General features: G+C 48.6%; 2 non-coding genes across 2 annotated transcripts; both read left to right on the forward strand.

The window, feature by feature from the left end:
• The first annotated feature begins 2,783 nt into the window (after positions 1-2,783).
• TRNAF-GAA (transfer RNA phenylalanine (anticodon GAA)) lies at positions 2,784-2,856 on the forward strand. The gene has a single exon. It is a non-coding gene; the product is annotated as a tRNA-Phe (tRNA).
• A 2,346-nt stretch (positions 2,857-5,202) lies between these two features.
• TRNAA-UGC (transfer RNA alanine (anticodon UGC)) lies at positions 5,203-5,274 on the forward strand. Its single transcript has one exon. It is a non-coding gene; the product is annotated as a tRNA-Ala (tRNA).
• Positions 5,275-18,519: the final 13,245 nt, after the last annotated feature.

Consider the following 18,519-nt stretch of genomic DNA (forward strand, 5'->3'; position numbering starts at 1 on the left):
TCCAGTCCTATGATTCTACTGTTGTAAATGTTCTGTGTCCCATGAGCATGAGCCATTAGAGAGCTGCATGTTAATGTAGTGCATTGTGATGGTGTCACATAATGACTGTGCCCCAGGACACACCACAGTGTCCTGCAGTGAGGCATCATCACAACTAAAGATGCAAACAATTCAACACAGTATCATGGTGCCCTGGCTATCATGCCAGCAGGATACCAGTACTTGCCATTGATACACTTCATGCGTTGTGCTTTATAGAATACAACCGTACAGACAGAGAGACCATTCATCCCAGCCTGAAATGCAGCTGCTTCTGGGGTGGAACTTGGCAGCCAATTTGCACCACAACAGTGTGACAGAGGCGACAAAGTGAAAAAATGTCTCCTCCTGTCACAACTGCAGGGGCAAGATGGGTCAGCAGGATGCAATCGCCCACGCTGGCCAGGACAGGAGGGCTAAGCAGTAAGGAAATGGACTCTTTAGTGATCACACATGGGCAGGACGTTGGTTTTAAGCTTCCTCTGAGAGATGGCGGCACAGTGTCCCCTGAGCATCATGCTGCGACGCTGGTTCAATACTGACTCCGAGGGAAGGTCTTGGCCTCCTGCATCCCCAGCCCAGGAGCGAGAGCTCACCCAGGACGGCTCAGGACGTGTTTGTCTTCCCTGCCGCGCGGCCGCCTCGCTCTGCATGGGGTTGCCGGGGGCCAACGGGGCTGCTGCTCCTCAGCCCCCTCTCGCTGGGGGGCTGCGCTGCTGCCCCTTCCCCTTCCAGCAGAGCCCACCCCTGCCTGGGTGGCGTGCGCCAAGCGGGGCTCGGCTTAGCAAGCCGGACAGCTGCGAGCGGTTGGGAGCCTTCTCCTCCTCCTGCCCGGGAGCCAGGCAACCAGCCACTGCCGTGTGCAGCCCTGGAGTGAGCTAGGGATGCAGGAGGGTGGTGCAGAGCCGAGAGCCAGCCAGCAGCCGCACGCAAAACCCAGCTCCAGACTCCAAGTCCAGAGCCCAGTGCTGGCTGCGCGGAAAGGCGCCACTTCTGGAAAATGTCCTCAGGGGGAGCAGCTGCTCCCCCACAGCTATGCTACTGTCTTTTATCCCTTAACCCCTTCCCCATGAAAATCTCCACCCCTGCCCTGGCCAACAGAGACCCCCTCACTCCAATGCAGATTTTTAACTTTTCGTACTTTTCCTTGGCCTTCTACAAACATTTTCCCCATCAAAATGATCAAGAGCTTTTAAAATGAGAATAAGAGAAGAAACTAAATCAAAACCAAAGAAGCCGCTATCAACCTCCCCACCACACACAGTTCAGGTCTGAAATTTTCTACTGAAATGTTGAGGCAATAAAACTCACACTGCTATTGTCCAGAAAAGAAACCTATATCTCCCATGAACTACCTAGGACATCTATTATTGAGGGGCAGGGGTAGCTCAGTGGTTTGCGCATTGGCCTGCTAAACCCAGGGTTGTGAGATCAATCCTTGAGGAGGCATCTGGGGCAAAACCAGTACTTGGTCCTGCTAGTGAAGGCAGGGGGCTGGCCTTGATGACCTTTTGGGGTCCCTTCCAGTTCTATGAGATAGGTATATCTCCATATTAAAAAAAAAAACCCACCAATGCTTCAGCTCCTTTTGTGAGATTTCCAGCTGCCCAATATTGCTGGTGTTCCAGGGGAGCAATTCTTGACTCCTGTAAGCATTTATCTCAGCACCGTTCTGTGCATCACAGGTTTCTCTAGGAAAAGGCAGTGAATGGTTCTAGGGTCCAGCGATCCTCATTCAAATCAAGCTAGAACCTAAGAATCCTTTTCCTTTCCCAGGTTGTGGGAGGGGAGACATTTAAAAGAGCTCTCTGAGCTATAGCACGTGGCTAAGTAAAGAGAAAAAGCCTTATATTCCCCCTCTGCTTTGGGTGCTGGGTTTACTCCTGAAGCCTCTGCCACCCACGTAGTGCCCTATGGCTCATCCCTAACCCTTGATGCTGCTCCTTTCCATAGAATGTGAAAGGAGAGGAGGTGGTGCAGGAGCATTATGGGGACTCAGATCTGAGGCTTTGGGAGAGAGAGATTGTCTGAGAAATCAGAGTGCTGTAAACCATGCAGCCATCCCCTCAATCAGGGACCTGTTCCAGCCCTGAGTCTGGGCTACCAGGATCCCTCCCACAGAGCAGGGTGCCCACAAATTGCAGCCTGAAAATAGGCATGTGAAACTAACCCCTGTTCTCCCTGACAGGGTCTGCCCTAGACCAAGTGGCATCCCAGGCAAGAAGTGTCTTTGGTGCACCCCCCCCATATGTTAAACCATTGAATACCTTCTTTTTTATTGCATTTGTAGCTCATTTCATGATTTCGATGCACAATTTTGATGCATGATTTTCTGTATCATATAAGACAATAAATTTTCATGATAGGATGTGTAAATCTGTATAAAAAAATCATTTCCTTTAAGCATATAGAAACTTTTAATTTTAACAGTAACTGAAATGTACTAACATCTAGAAATGGAACTGTCACCAACACAGGATGGACCAGTATTAAATAGTGTTACAGTAAGAGACAGCGTTAGAATGTTAACCCTAGGCCTTTTGTTCCGAGATTGCTTGTCTCGCCTTTCCCCTCATGAACTGAAGCACAGCATTAGAGAGATCCAAAGACTAGTTGATGACATTTCCAAGTGCTAAAATAGCAAGCGATGTCAGTCTTGCATTGGCCGTTGTTGATTGGAGAGATGTTTTATTGAGAATAAGCTTCAAGGTGAGAAGCAGCAGGCCAAAAAGCCCCCTGCAGATGCTGAAGTATCTCAGTGGGGAGAGTGTTAGACTGAAGATCTAAAGAGCCCTAGTTCAATCCCAGGCTTCAGCATGTTCTTTCATCCCTCTTTCTGCAGCAGTGGGCTGTTTCCTAGAAACACAGCGGTGCCTTTATCCAATGCGAGTCCCTCATTTCGGGCTTTGCTGCAGGAAAAGACAGCATTGGCTTCTGCACTCAGATGGCCCACCTGACCTTTTTCTCTTGCTCTTTCTCAGCAAGGGGAAGAAAAAGAAGCTCTCCTTAAAGCTGGAGTCACAAGGATGACTTCCTGAGCCCCGGCTCCAGTCCTCTGCTCTTCCAGCTGACCCATCTATAACAATGCGGTTCTGGCGGGACCCAACTGAGAGTGCCAATTCAGGACAAATCACTTAAAACAGAGCAGTTACAGCCCAAGGCTGGGGTTTATCCATCTCTAAGGCAAACCAAACCAGCCAGAGAAGACTTTGGTCTCACTCCACAAGCTAACCACAAGTCACACAAACAATTCCCTTAGACACTCCAGTTTCCCAGGATCACCACCAGTGCCACTCGTTATGGGGACAAATGGTTATGAAAACCAATACCCCAGTAAAAGAAAAAAGGTTCTTCTGATCCCAAAGGACTAAGAACCCGACCCAGGTCAATATACAAATCAGATCTTACCCACAAATCACGCTGTTGCCAATCCTTTAGAATCTAAAATCTAAAGGTTTATTCATAAAAGGAAAAAGATAGAGCTGAGAGCTGGAATTGGTTAAATGGAATCAATTACATACAGTAATGGCAAAGTTCTTGGTTCAGGCTTGTAGCAGTGATAGAATAAACTGCAGGTTCAAATCAAGTCTGGAACATCCCTCCCTGCACAGCAGCTGCTGGAGGGGTAAGTGGAGAGGGGCTGCCTTTGCTCTCCCTGCACTGTTCACACGTGGGGGGGGGAGCTATTGATCATAAGGGGGTGAGGCTGAACCTTGAAATTGTGACCCCCTTTCAGGAGACACCAGTCATCTGTGCCTGGTTTCCAGCTCCTCAGCCAGAGGAAAGAGTGTTATTCTGCACCTGAGTTGCCAGCTCTTACTTTCTTTCTCATGAAGGGGAGGAAAAAAGAATCTCTTTTTCAAACTCCAGTCCTACCATTGACCGAGGTGTGACTTTCTAAGTTCCTGCTACAGTGGAGGATTTAGAGTTAGTGGGGCCCTGTACGCATAAAGTCCATGCAACAATCCCCTTTCCTCCGAGCACTGGTATGTCTCCAGTGGTTGTTGTCCCCTGGTAGCAGGGAAGGAAGTTTCAACCCATCCAGGAGACCCCAGCCTGGGACTAAAGTCGGCTTCAGGCTTCTCCTCTCTCCCTTCTTGGAATCAAGTTCATGTTGTTACCAAGAGTTAAAGCAGCCGGAACCCCCAGAGTCTGGATCAATGTCACAAGCTCACAGTGTCTCCATGGAAGACAATTGGTTAAATCCCAGATGAGTGGAGTTATATCAGTTCTCAGCCTGAGTCCTTAGGTCTTAATCCTGAGGATATTGTCCCATCATGGGGCCATTTCCCGCCTCTCTTTCATACAGAAGCACAATTTTCTTTGCACAGACACAGGAACAGCAAGATTTTTCTCTGTCCTTTGTGCAAAGCAGGGTGGCAAATTCCATGGAAACAATGGAGAAGCAGGGGGCCCTGGGCACATCCAGCCCTGGCAGTGAGATGTTCCCTGCCCTCTTTCTTTATGCCCCTGTTATCATTTCATGGAATGTCTGGGATGGGGAAAAAGCTGAGTTCACTCCAGGTGGAGGGAAAAAAGAAAATCTCAGGGCATCAGGGAACACTCAACCCCTGCTACCGGGGTCACTGAGATGCTGGGGATTTGAGTAGGAAAGGGACTGTCTGAATTGTCAAATGGGGAATGAATAAAAATCTACAACTAGATTCACCTCATTAATCACTGACACAGGCTAATCGTGCTGCAGATAGAAGGGAAACCGGGAGCGATTCTTTACTGTTCAGCCATGGAAACAGTGACCCAACTGCACTGCAGTGAATGTGCTGGGGAAAGCTGGACTTTAAAGGCAGGTAGAACTAGTAGATCCTCAAAACACCTAGAGCTCCCGCAACCACTCCTGCCACCAGGGTCAGGTGTTGAGCTATTCACAGCGCCTCTCCTGCCCCCATTACCTTCCAGCAGGGGGTGGCAGCACCCCCCACCCAATGCAGGGGAGAGGGCTGATTGTATCTCTCCATCCTGAGTCCAAGGCATGCACTCTCTCTGCCCCACACATAGAATCTGACCCCTAAGAACCAGCAGCCTCCAGGACAGCAGGTTTGGCCCTGAGAGCAGGGAATGTGTCCCCCATGATGCTTTTAGGCCACTGGATGCTCTGGAAAGAGGAGGGTTCTGAGTGTAGCCCATAGCCATCATAACACATCTGGGGATGTAGCTCAGTGGTAGAGCACATGCTTTGCATGTATGAGGCCCTGGGTTCAATCCCCAGCATCTCCAGATTTTGTTTATTTTGACCCTGCTGCTTTGCTCATGCCCAGAAGGGATATGGTCCAGCAGTCTCCCTGCATGAGTTTCAATCCTGCTCAGTGAGGGACAAGTGCCAATTGCATGGAAGGTCTGTGGGGGTTTCTGCTCCTAAATCACCTTGATATGTTTAAGATTCCCACATGCTGTGCTGCTTGAGACAATGGTAGATGAGAAGGGTGAATCCTCCTGCACTGGAGGGAAAGATCCCATCTGCACAGACTGAGAGGCAAGGAAACAGAGGGGAGTCAGTGCTCAGAGAGGAGAGAGGTCAGTGATTTTCACCTAACAGGGGACACTGTCTTTTTGAGGCGAGTGCAGCTTGCTTGGGATGGTGCTGACGATGGATAGAAAAAAGGCTGGAGTCAATGACAGACGATACCATAGAAAGGGAGGGGAATGGCCGCTCCACAGAAGGTCCTGGGTGCTCAGATGCCCCAGTTATTGCACCCTGGCCTGTCGTAGAGAGAGAAAAGACACAGAGGGACCCAGCCCCCCTACAGTGATCCCATGGACAAGAACCTGGTTGGGAGTGGGGTGAAGGTTCCCTCTGGGCAAAGGGGAACTGAAATCCCTCAGTATCCTGCAATTTAAATGATGCAAGCTTCAAACCCTGCATGGGTGTGGGCTGAGGTGCATCAGCAGAAGGTTGGGCTGGACATGGGTGGCAGGTTTGTATAATTTTTGGTGATGCCCAGAATGGGACCAAGTCCTGCCCCCCCCCCACACCTGCCTAAGGCTCTGGGAGGGAGTTTGGGTGTGGGAGGGAGAGGGATTGGGCTCTGGGAGAGAGTTTGGGTACAGAGTCTGGGCTCAGTCAGGGGGTTGGGTTGCAGGAGGGAGTGCGGGGGGCAGGCACTTGGAGGGAGTTTGGGTGTGAGTGTGGGGTCTGGGTTGGGGCAGGGGGGTGGGGAGCAGGAGTGCAGCATTTACCTTGGGCATCTCCCAAAAGCAACCCACACCCGCCTCTGGCAGCAGCCCCTAAGTGGGAGGGCCGGGGGCATCTCTGCGCACTGCTACCCACAGATTCCACCCCCGCAGCTCCCATTGCCCCAGTTGGCAGAGTTGGCACTTGGGGCGGGGGCAGTGTGTGGAGACCCCCCACCCCAGGGGCCTCAGGGACGTGCTAGACGCTTCCAGGAGTGATGTGCCACGTGGAGCAAGGGCGGGCAGGAAACCACCTTAGCCCCCTTGTGCTGCGGGTGGTGGTGGCGGGGGTCCCCGGGCCCTTTTAAATTGCCCAGGGGTGACAGGTGGGATGGGGGGGACACTCCCAAGGGCCTAACTTTACTTTGCACAATGATAAATCTTGGAACAGGATAGAAATGAAATGGCAGCAGAACTTAAGGATTTTTGTGTGTGCCCTGACTCCGAATGGAAACTGTATTTTGACTCGCTTTGGGTGTGAGACCAGTAAAATATCAAGAAAAAGTCATTCCAGTGATTGTGACACTGGGTTTGGGGAGGCTTTGTTCTTATTAAAATGTAATTAGCATGTTACACTTGTATTTTTAAAGGTGGCTTCCCCAAGCAATCCCAAATTGTTCTTCCCACAACCGTTTCTCCCAGTTCGCATTCCCCACCTCATCCCCAACCAAATGCTAGAAGGCCCAGCTCATCAACCTGCCCACTCTTGCAGCCCTCCTCTTCTGCCCTGACTGATAGGGAGCAGTATTAATCCCCCCCTCCCTTAGGCCCGCCCTTCAGCATTCCTGGCGAACACCAACACCGCCCAAGTGACTTTGGGCCAGTAGGTCAACCAATAGGGCTGTCTCCTAGGCCAGGCTGCAGCCCAGCTTCAGGACTCAGAGGAAATGGAGCTCGCATCCCTACCTACAGGACTCCAGGCACGGCCAGCCTTCTGGATCCAACGTCCCCTCTTGTGCTCAAGTCACAACAGCTAGCGGGCAAAAGACAGGCTACCCTGTCATTTGAGAGAGCAAGATGAAGCTTTGGAAATCCCAAGATGGTTACCTGGCAACCAAAGGACCCCAAGGACCCATTGAGACTTAAACTTTGATTGCAGGATTCAAAGCCCCGAGTGCTGGCCCTTACACCATGGTACCAGCAGGGGAGCCCTTGATCTTTGTTGGCTTCTGGCAGGGAGGACTATGTGGGGACAATTTTTTCTGGCAGAAAGGACCCAGTGGGAACATGCCTTTCTGGCCAGCCCTGCATTTGCTCAAAAAGTCAGCACACAGCGCTTTGCTGCAGGCCCAGAGGCCTTTCTTCCTCCAGACTGCGAGGCCAGTGGACAGGTGAGGAAGTAGCACCTTCAGTCCCAGGCAGTAAAGGGCCCTTCCTAGGAAAGGCCAAGTCCTGAAAAGGAAAAACTGAAGTCAAGCAGAGTCCTTCTGAAATTCTTGGGGGATATCACAGGGATAAAGTGTCCCTCTGCATGACCAGGGACTTGAACCCCAGATTAAAAGTCTGATGCTCTACCAACTGAGCTAACCAGGCTCACATGTAAAAGAGGCAAATTTCATGCAGAAGAGAAACTAGTCAAGAAAAAGAGGGCAGGAAACAATACAGAAAACCTGCTACTCTCGCTTTCTTAGCAGTCCTATCCCCAGCCTGTTCCTCCCATAATATAAGAACTAGGGGCCACCAAATGAAATTAATGGGCAGCAGGTTTAAAACAAATAAAAGGAGGTTCTTCTTCACACAGCACACAGTCAACATGTCAAACTCCTTGCCTGAGGAGGTTGTGAAGGCTAGGGCTGTAACAGGGTTTAAAAGAGAACGAGATAAATTAATAGGTTTCAGAGTGGTAGCCATGTAGGTCTGTATCAGCAAAAAGAATGAGGAGTAGTTGTGGCAACTTAGAGACTAACACATTTATTTAAGAAACAACTCTGACATCATAATCAAAAAGGCTGACAAAGGAGGTGCTGTCATCATCATGAATAGGTCAGAATATGAACAAGAGACTGCTAAGCAGCTCTCTAACACCACTTTCTACAAGCCATTACCCTCTGATCCCACTGAAGGTTACCAAAAGAAACTACACCATCAGCTCAAAAAACACCCTGAAAAAGCACAAGAACAAATCTGCACAGACACACCCCTAGAACCCTGACCAGGAGTGTTCTATCTGCTACACAAGATCTATAAATCTGGAAATCCTGGATGCCCCATCATCTCAGGCATTGGCACCCTGACAGCAGGATTGTCTGGCTATGTAGACTCCCTCCTCAGGCCCTATGCTACCAGCACTACCAGCTATCTTCGAGACACCACTGACTAACTGAGGAAACTACAATCCATTGGAGATCTTCCAGAAAACACCATCCTGGCCACTATGGAGGTAGAAGCCCTCTACACCAACATTCCACACAAATATGGACTACAAGCCATCAGGAACAGTATCCCCGATAATGTTATGTCAAACCTGGTGGCTGGACTTTGTCCTCACCCATAACTATTTCACATTTGGGGACAATGTATACCTTCAAGTCAGCGGAACTGCTATGGGTACTCACATGGCCCCACAGTATGTCAATATTTTTATGGCTGACTGAGAACAGCGCTTCCTCAGCTCTTATCCCCTAATGCCCCATCTCTACTTGCGCTACACTGATGACATCTTCATCATCTGGACCCATGGAAAAGAAGCTCTTGAGGAATTCCACCATAATTTCAACAATTTCCGTCCCACCATCAACCTCAGCCTGGACCAGTCCACACAAGAGATCCACTTCCTGGACACTACAGTGCTAATAAGCGATGGTCACATAAACACCACCCAATACCGGAAACCTACTGACCGCTATACTTACCTACATGCCTCCAGCTTTCACCCAGACCACACCACACGATCCATTGTCTACAGCCAAGCTCTAAGACACAACCGCATTTGCTCTAACCCCTCAGACAGATACAAACACCTACAAGATCTCTATCAAGGGTTCTTACAACTATAGTAGCCACCTGCTGAAGTGAAGAAACAGATTGACAGAGCCAGAAGAGTACCCAGAAGTCACCTTCTACAGGACAGGCCCAACAAAGAAAGTAACAGAACGCCACTAGCTGTCACCTTCAGCCTCCAATTAAAACCGCTTCAGCGCATCATCAAGGACATACAACCTATCCTGAAGGACGACCCCTCACTCTCACAGATCTTGGGAGACAGGCCAGTCCTTGCTTACAGACAGCCCCCCACCCTGAAGCAAATACTCACCAGCAACCACACACCATACAACATAAACACTAACCCAGGAACCTATCCTTGCAACAAAGCCCATTGCCAACTCTGTCCACATATCTATTCAGGGGGCACCATCATAGGACTGAATCACATCAGCCACACTATCAGAGACTCGTTCACCTGCACATCTACCAATGTGATATATGCCATCATATGCCAGCAATGCCCCACTGCCATGTACATTGACCAAACCGGACAGTCTCTATGCAAAAGAATAAATGGACACAAATCAGACGTCAAGAATTATAACGCAACATCGTTAACCACAAACACACTCTCATCATGCTCCAGCCAGAAGGAAAATGAGCAGAAATTCCTGCTATTCAGCCATGGACACACTTACACAACCACACAGCAGGGAGTGTGTTGTGGGAGCTTGTCTGAGCAAACAATTGGAAATGATCAGTCAGTGAGAAAGAACTAGACTGTAGTTAGAAAGCTGCATAAAGCAAGTAGTTGTGGCTTAGTGCTTAAGGTGCTGGACTAGAAATCCATTGAGTCTCCCTGTGCAGGTTTGACTCCTGCCAGCTATGGAAGAAGTTGTGGTTCTTTAGTTTCAGTGCCTGAGCATCCTTGGCACAGGCAAGCGGAGAATCCCTTCTCCCTGGCAGCCAGGAACGGTTCATCACCCTGGAGCCAATACCCTCCCAACCCTCCCAATGTGGGCTCCCAGACCATGAAGCCAGAGGAGGCACCTCTGGTGAGTGTACAGGTCTGTCTCATCTTATGCAGGGGTTCCGTTCCGCGGTTAGCGGAAACTGCGTATAGCCAAAACCCCATTGAGTTCAATGGCGGGTGAAATCGCCCGCACTACAGGTATAGTATTAAAACTGTTTTGGCCCTGTCAACACTGGTTCTCCACTTATGAAGTAACTCCCTGCTCTCCATGTGTCAGTATATAATGCCTGCATCTGTAACTTTCACTCTATGCATCCGAAGAAGTGAGGTTTTTACTCACGAAAGCTTATGCCCAAATAAATCTGTTAATCTTTAAGGTGCCACCAGACTCCTTGTTGTTTTTGTAGATACAGACTAACACAGCTACCCCCTGATATTAAAACTGTTGTTTTTCTCTTTTATGTTTTTGGTTTTTTTGTTTTTGCTGACCGCGTAAAGTTGAAATCGCGCATGTTAAATGCACGTAAGATGCGACAGACCTGTACCTTTTGTAAATATAATACAGGGTTTAAAAGCAAATGTGTTTAATGATTAATTTGTCCTGAAGACTTGGGATGCATTCGCGGCCAGTACAGCTACTGGAAAAGTCTGTTAACCTGTCTGGGGATGGAGCAGAAATCCTGCAGGGACATCTCCATGAAGCTCTTCTGGAGGTCCTCCAAAAGCCTTTGCAGAAGGTTTCTGGGGAGGGCAGCTTTATTCCATCCTCTATGGTAGGACACATTACCACGCCAAGCCAGTAGCAAGTAGTCTGGAATCATTGCAGCGAATGGGCCTGGGCTTTGGTGGCATTCAAGCAACATCCATTCTTCATCTCTCCGTGTTAGCCTCAGGAGAGTGATATCATTCATGGTCACCTGGTTGAAATACTGGAAATTTGTTTAAGAGGACATTCAGAGGTGCCCGTTCCTGCTGGGACATTTGCCTTAGGTTGAAAAGAAATCATCCCCGCTGTTAGCCACGCGGTGGGGGAAGGTCCGTTCATGCTGAGCTGTTAGTGTTTGGCTGACAGGGATCTTCCCTGATACTAGCCATGCAGTGGAGGGTGGTGGTGAAGCAATCATCCCAGAGAATTGGGTGTGTGTGTGGGGGGGGTTGGGTTGTGCTGCACATTCACCATAAAACCGCAGCCCCTCCTTTTAAATGGCCAACCCAATGTGCTTTGCTTGGTATGGGAAAGGAGGGAGCTGCTGTTTGAAACCATTCCCACATGTTATGAAGGTTGAAGAAGACAAAACCCTTTGGCTTACCATGGCTGCCTGCAAGTTGAATTCTGTTGCCCAGGCGAGCGTGTGTGATGTCTCACACCAAACCAGCAGGCACTCAATGTGAGAGGCAAAATGCGACCTTGTACCGAAAGCACATGTGCTATGTAATGTGAATCGCTTGATTCACTGTGAAAGAATCTCCCCTTTGTTCTCTAAAATGTATCTTTTTAAATACTACTCTCCCTTTTTTTCCTCCCGCACCTGCGCTCCCCCTATCATCTCCATCCCAGAGGCTAGCACAGATTAGAAGGTGAAAAAACTGCACTTGCGATGACATGTTCTCAGAGCTCACGCAGTCCTCCCGCACTGATAGAGCTCAGCAGAATGCGTGGAGACAAACAATGGCAGAGTCCAGGAAAGCATTAAATGAACGCGATGAGAGGAGGGAGGATGCACTGCTGAGGCTAATGGGGGAACAAAGTGACATGCTCAGGCATCTGGTGGAGTTGCAGGAAAGGCAGCAAAAGCACAGACCTGCTGCTGTAGCCCCTGTATAACCACCTGCCCTCCTCCCCAAGTTCCATATCCTCCTCACCCAGACTCTCAAGAACGTGGGGGGGGGGGAGGCTCTGGGCACCCAACCACTCCACCCCAGAGGATTGCCCAAGCAACAGAAGGCTGGCATTCAATAAGTTTTGAACTGTAGTGTGGCTTCATCCTTCCCTCATCCACCACCCCACCCGATGCTTCCCTCCTGGGTTACATTGAGAGTTATCTCCCTATCTGTGTGATGAATTAATAAAGAATGCATGATTTTGAAACAATAATGACTTTATTGTCTCTGCCAGCGGTGATTGAAGGGGGAGGGTGCTTGGCTTACAGAGAAGTAGAGTCAATCAAGGGGGCGGGTTTTCATCAAGGAGAAACAAACAGAACTGTCATACCATAGCCTGGCCAGTCATGAAACTGGTTTTCAAAGCTTCTCTGATGCGCGGCACACCCAGCTGTGGTCTTCTAATCACCCTGGTGTCTGGCTGCATGTAATTGACCGCCAGGCAATTTGCCTCAACCTCCCACCCCGCCATGAACATCTCTCCCTTACTCTCACAGATATTGTGGAGCAAGCAGCAATAACAATTGGAATATTGGTTTTGCTGAGGTCTAACCTAGTCAGCAAACTGCACCAGCGAGCTTTTAAACATCCAAATGCACATTCTACCACCATTCTGCACTTGCTCAGCTATAGTTGAACTGCTCCTGACTACTGCCCAGGCTGCCTGTGTATGGCTTCCTGAGCCATGGCATTAAGGGGTAGGCTGGGTCCCCAAGGATAACTATTGGCATTTCAACATCTCCAACAGTAATTTTATGGTCTGGAAAGAAAGTCCCTTCCTGCAGCTGTTCAAACAGACCATACTTCCTGAAGATGCAAGTGTCATGCACCTTTCCCAGCCATCCCACACTGATGTCAGTGAAATGTCCCTTGGGATCCACCAGTGCTTGCAGCACCATTGAAAAGTACCCCTTGCAGTTTACATACTGGCTGCCAAGGTGGTCCGGTCCCAAGATAGGGATATGCGTTCCGTCTATCGCCCCACCACAGTTAGGGAATCCCATTGCAGCAAAGCCATCCACTATGACCTGCACATTTCCCAGAGTCACGACCCTTGATAGCAACAGCTCAGTGATTGCATTGGCTACTTGGATCACAGCAGCCCCCACAGTAGATTTGCCCACTCCAAATTGATTCCCAACTGACCGGTAGCTGTCAGGCATTGCAAGCTTCCAGAGGGCTATTGCCACTCGCTTCTCAACACTGAGGTCTGCTCTCATTTTGGTATTCTTGCGCTTCAGGGCAGGGGAAAGCAAGTCACAAAGTTCCATGAAAGTGCCCTTACGCATGCGAAAGTTTCACAACCACTGGGAATCATCCCAGACCTGCAACACTATGTGGTCCCACTAATCTGTGCTTGTTTCCCAGGCCCAGAATCGGCGTTCCATGGCATGAACCTGTCCCATTGCCACTATGATGTCCAAATTGCCAGGGCCTGTGCTTTGAGAGACCTCTGTGTCCATGTCCTCAACACTCTCATCATCGCGCTGTCGTCGCCTCCTCGCCTGCTTTTGCAGGTTCTGCACATACTGCAGGATAATGTGCAAGGTGTTTACAATGCTCACAACTGCAGCGGTGACCTGAGTGGGCTCCATGTTTGCAGTGCTATGGCATCTGCATGGGCAATCCAGGAAAAAGGGCGCGAAATGATTGTCTGCCATTGCTTTCACGGAGGGAGGGAGGAAGGAAAGAAGGGGTGACTGACAACATGTACCCAAAACCACCCGTGACAATGTTTTTGCCCCATCAGGCATTGGGAGCTCAACCCAGAATTTCAATGGGCAGTGGAGACTGTGGGAACTGTGGGATAGCTACCCACAGTACACCACTGTGAAAGTCGACGCTAGCCACAGTACTGTGGATATACTCTACCGACTGAGTGCGCTTAGTGGGGACACACACAATTGACTGTATAAAATCTTTTCCAAAAAATCGACTTCTATAAAATCGACCTAATTTTGTAGTGTAGACATAGCCATAGAAAGGTTTAGCCGTTCATGGTTCTGTGCAAAGAAAATTACGTCTCTGTGTGAAACTGGGGAGGGAAACTGCTGGCCACTTCCGGGGTGGAACATGGACCACAGTGCCAGGACAGGCAGGAAGCCTGCCCTTGAACTCCCGCTGCACCACTGACTGGGAGCCACCTGGGGCAACCCCATGCCCCAATCCCCTGCCCCAGCCCTGAGCCTGCCCAAACCCAGACCCCTTCCTGTACCCCAAACTCCTCATCCCTGGCGCCAGCCCAGAGCCCTGACTGCTCCCAAACCCTGACCCCCTGCCCAAGCCCATAACCCCCTATCACACTGCAACCCCCTCATCCCCAGCTCCATTGGGTCATGAGCATCAACAATTTTCTTCAACTGGGTCACCAGAAAAAAAGTTTGAAAACCACTGCCATAGAGGTAGGGTGACCAGATGTCCCAATTTTATAGGGACAGTCCCGATTTTGGGGGCTTTTTCTTATATAGGCTCCTACTACCCCCCACCTCATCCAGATTTTTCACACTTGCTGTCTGGTCACCCTACATAGAGGAGGAGGGGAAGGGTCACAATAAAACAGTCAACCTGTGGAGCTCTATTGGCAGAGAATGTTGTGAAGGCCAAGACTATAACAGGGTTCCAAAAAGAACTAGAGAAGTGCATGGAGGACAGGTCCATCAATGGCTATTAGCCAGGATGGGCAGGAATGGCGTTCCTAGCCTCTGTTTGCCAGAAGCTGGGAATGGGTGACAGGGGATGGCTCACTTGATGATTCCCTGTTCTGTTCATTCCCTCTGGGACACCTGGCATTGGCCACTGTCAGAAGACAGGACACTGGGCTTGATGGACCTTTAGTGTAACCCAATATGGCCGTTTTTATATTCTTAAGTAACACTGATAATGGGTGGGTGTGGGGGTAGGGAGAAAGGAAGGAGAACTAACAGTGGGGCCCAGAGAGATTCCCCCCACAGATTGGAGAAATCCCCTGCTTCCCACAATCACCCAGCTGTGGGAAGAACAATTTGGGATTGCTTGGGGAAGCCACCTTTAAAAACGAAAGTGTAACACGCTAATTACATTTTAATAAGATCAAAGTCTCCTCAAACTAGTGTCACAATCACTGGAATGACTTTGTCCTGATATTTTACTGGCCGCAGCCACAAAGTGAGTCAAATTACAGTTCCCATTCGGAGTCAATGCACACAGGAGAATCCAGAGGCTTTTCATTCCTTAGGTTGCCACCCTATGCTGCCTCCATTTCATTTCAATCCTGTTCCAAGGTTTATCATTGTGCAAAGCAACGTTAGGCCCCTAAGTTGGGAGAGACCACAGCAGAGGCTGTATTAATTTAACCTACCATAAAATAAACAAGCAGATATGTAGCTTAGGACTGATGTACTCTCAATGTTCCTCCATCCGAACCTGCTGCTGATGCACCTTGGCCCCCAGCCCCACAGGGTTTGAAACTTTCCTTACTTAAATTCCATGACACTGAGGGATTTCAGCTCCCCTTTGTCCAGAGGAAACCTTCACCCCACTCCCAACCAGGTTCTTGTCTGGGATCACTGTAGGGAGCTGGATCCGTGTTTGTCTTTTCTGTCTATCTAGGACAAGCTAGGGTGCCTCTATATAAATCCATGGTATACCCACATCTTGAATACTGTGAACAGATGTGGTTGCTCCATCTTAAAAAAAGATATATTTGAATTGGAAAAGATACAGAAAAGGGCAACAAAAATGATGAGGGGTATGGAAAAGCTTCCATGTGAGGAGAAATTAATAGGACTGGGACTTTTCAGTTTGGAGAAGACATGACTGGGGGGGGGGATATGATAGAAGTCTATAAAAGTGTGACTGATGTGGAGAAAGTAGATAAGGAAGTGTTATTTACTCCTCATGACGCAAGAACTAGGGTTCACCAAATGAAATGAATACGCGGAAGGTTTAAAACAAACCAAAGGAAGTATTTTTTCACAGAACACGCAGTCAACCTGTGGAACTCATTACCAGAGGATGTTGTGAAGGCCGAGACTATAACTGCGTTTTAAAAGAACTAGATAAATTCATGGAGGACAGGTCCATCAATCGCTATTAGCCAGGATGGGCAGGGATGGTGTTCCTAGCCTCTGTTTGCCAGAAGCTGGGAATGAGCATCAGGGGATGGATCACTGGATGATCACCTATTCTGTTCATTTTTCTTGGGCACCTGGCATTGGTCACTGTGGAAGACAAGATACTGGGCTAGATGGACATTTGGTCTGACCCAGAGTGGCTGTTCTCATGTTCTCAAAGCCACATGGAAAGCACATTCTCCTCCCCCACCCTGAGCGGCCCATCACTCTTTGCTGGAGGGTTTCTGGCTTATTGAGGGGCAGGCTTATAGTGTTTGCTTTTGCAGCAGGGCTGGATCCCAGTCAGCAGTTTGTGGCGGGGGGCAGTCTGTGCCCTGAATACAGAGATACCTCACCCCAGCTGGGGGGCATTGGTGGGGGTGCAGCATGAGGGTCTCCATGCCCATTGCTGGGGGCAGTAGTGGTCCGTGGCGTCCATTATCCCAAGATGACCCCCACACACACCATCTTGATGATGGTAAATGAAACAAAAGCATCTCCTGGAGAGGCCAGCCATTAATACTGGGATCTCACCCATACCCTCTGCCCCTCAGAGATATCCCCCCCCACAGTCCTAGCGACTGTCCTGCACCACAGCGGCCCCCACCTATTACTGCACCATCAACCTGCTTTTCAGCCAATGTAGCTCACTTTGGACTTCCCAGCATTGCTGACTATTTTCATCATTGATTTACAGAAGAGCCTGTGGCGGGTTTGAATAGAATAAAGATTTGAGATCAGCATGCGTGGTCAAATGAAGTTATTTGATGAAAGCCTAATGCTGCATTATACAGAAAGAAGATGTACATTACCGCCCTTTATAGACGGTGAAGAGAAGTTAGTTGGTCTTTGCATCTGTGCCTGGTATAGTGCTGATGGTGTTCATTCACAAAGCTAACTTTCCAATCCACTCCTTTTATAGGGTATGAGACAAAGAAACTTCTTTTGACAAGGAAAAATATTTTCCCATGATAAATTTTATTGCGTGTTCTGTTTTTCCAACTACTGATGGAATTTCATTGATGGCCATCAGTTTACCTACACACATAAAATGATGAGGTCTAAATTAGCAGTTACCACTCAAGAAAGAGATCTTGGAGTCACTGTGGATAGTTCTCAGAAAACATCAACTCAATGTGCAGCAGCAGTCAAAAAACTGAACAGAATGTTAGGAATCCTTAGGAAAGGGATAGATAAGACAAAAAAAATATCAGAGTGCCTCTATATAAATCCATAGTATGCCCACATCTTGAATATTGCATGCACATCTGGTCACCTCATCTCAAAAAAGATATATTGGAATTGGAAAAGGTTTAGAAAAGGGCAACAAAATGATTAGGGGTATGGAATGGCTTCCAGATGAGGAGCGATTAATAAGATTGGGAATTTTCAGTTTGGAAAAGAAGCAACTAAGCGGGGATATGACTGGTGTGGAGAAAGTAAATAAGGAAATGTTATTTACACCTCATAACATAAGAACTAGGGGTCACCAAATGAAATTAATAGGCAGCAGGTTTAAAACAAACAAAAGGAAGTATTTCTTCACACAATGCACAGTCAACCTGTGGAACTCTTTGCCAGAGGATGTTGTGAAGGCCAAGACTATAACAGGGTTCAAAAAAGAACTAGATAAGTTCATGGAGAATAGGTCCATCAAGGGCTATTAGCCAGGATGGGCAGGGATGGTGTCCCTAGCCGCTGTTTGCTAGAAGCTGGGAATGGATGACATGGGATGGATCACTTGATGGTTACCTATTCTGTTCATTCCCTCTGAAGTACCTGGCATTGGCCACTGTCGGAAAACAAGATATTGGACTAGATGGACATTTGGTCTGACCCAGTATGGCCATTCTTATGATTGATGAGTAAAATGACATTTCCAACCTGGTCATTATTACTAAAAGCTGTGACAATTGACAGTTCTTAATGAGTTAACATCTTTCAAGCGGTAATTTTTTCACCCCTCACAGAACCCATCTTAAATAACAAGGAACTCTTAGCAATTCCAGAACATAATTGAATCATCAGCACCCCATATCAGTTACCCAGTCTTGTTTATTATAACGTACACCTGTAGACACCTTTCGTTAGTTTTGAGGGAACCCTTCCCTGGGTGTCTTGGCTGTATCAGTAAGGTCATGCTGGTTGGATGTGATGGGGTCCTGTGCAAAGCTGGAGGTGACGGAGAGTGTGAAGGGAATTTGTGGTGGTGCTGGGTGTGTGCATATGATTAGGGGTGGATAAAGGTATGTGCAGGGAAAAGCTTGATGGAGGATGTAAGGGGGATTTGGGGTGGTTTGCAGCATGGGGTTGTGTGCCGCATGGGCGACGATGAGTGAGAGAGGGGTATGTGAGATTGGAGGGTTCATGATTTTAGGAGGTTTGGGGACAGCTGGAAGGGAAAATGGGTGTGTGCAGGGT

The sequence above is a fragment of the Malaclemys terrapin genome, chromosome 15 (assembly GCF_027887155.1).
Source record: "Malaclemys terrapin pileata isolate rMalTer1 chromosome 15, rMalTer1.hap1, whole genome shotgun sequence".
Taxonomy (NCBI): domain Eukaryota; kingdom Metazoa; phylum Chordata; order Testudines; family Emydidae; genus Malaclemys; species Malaclemys terrapin.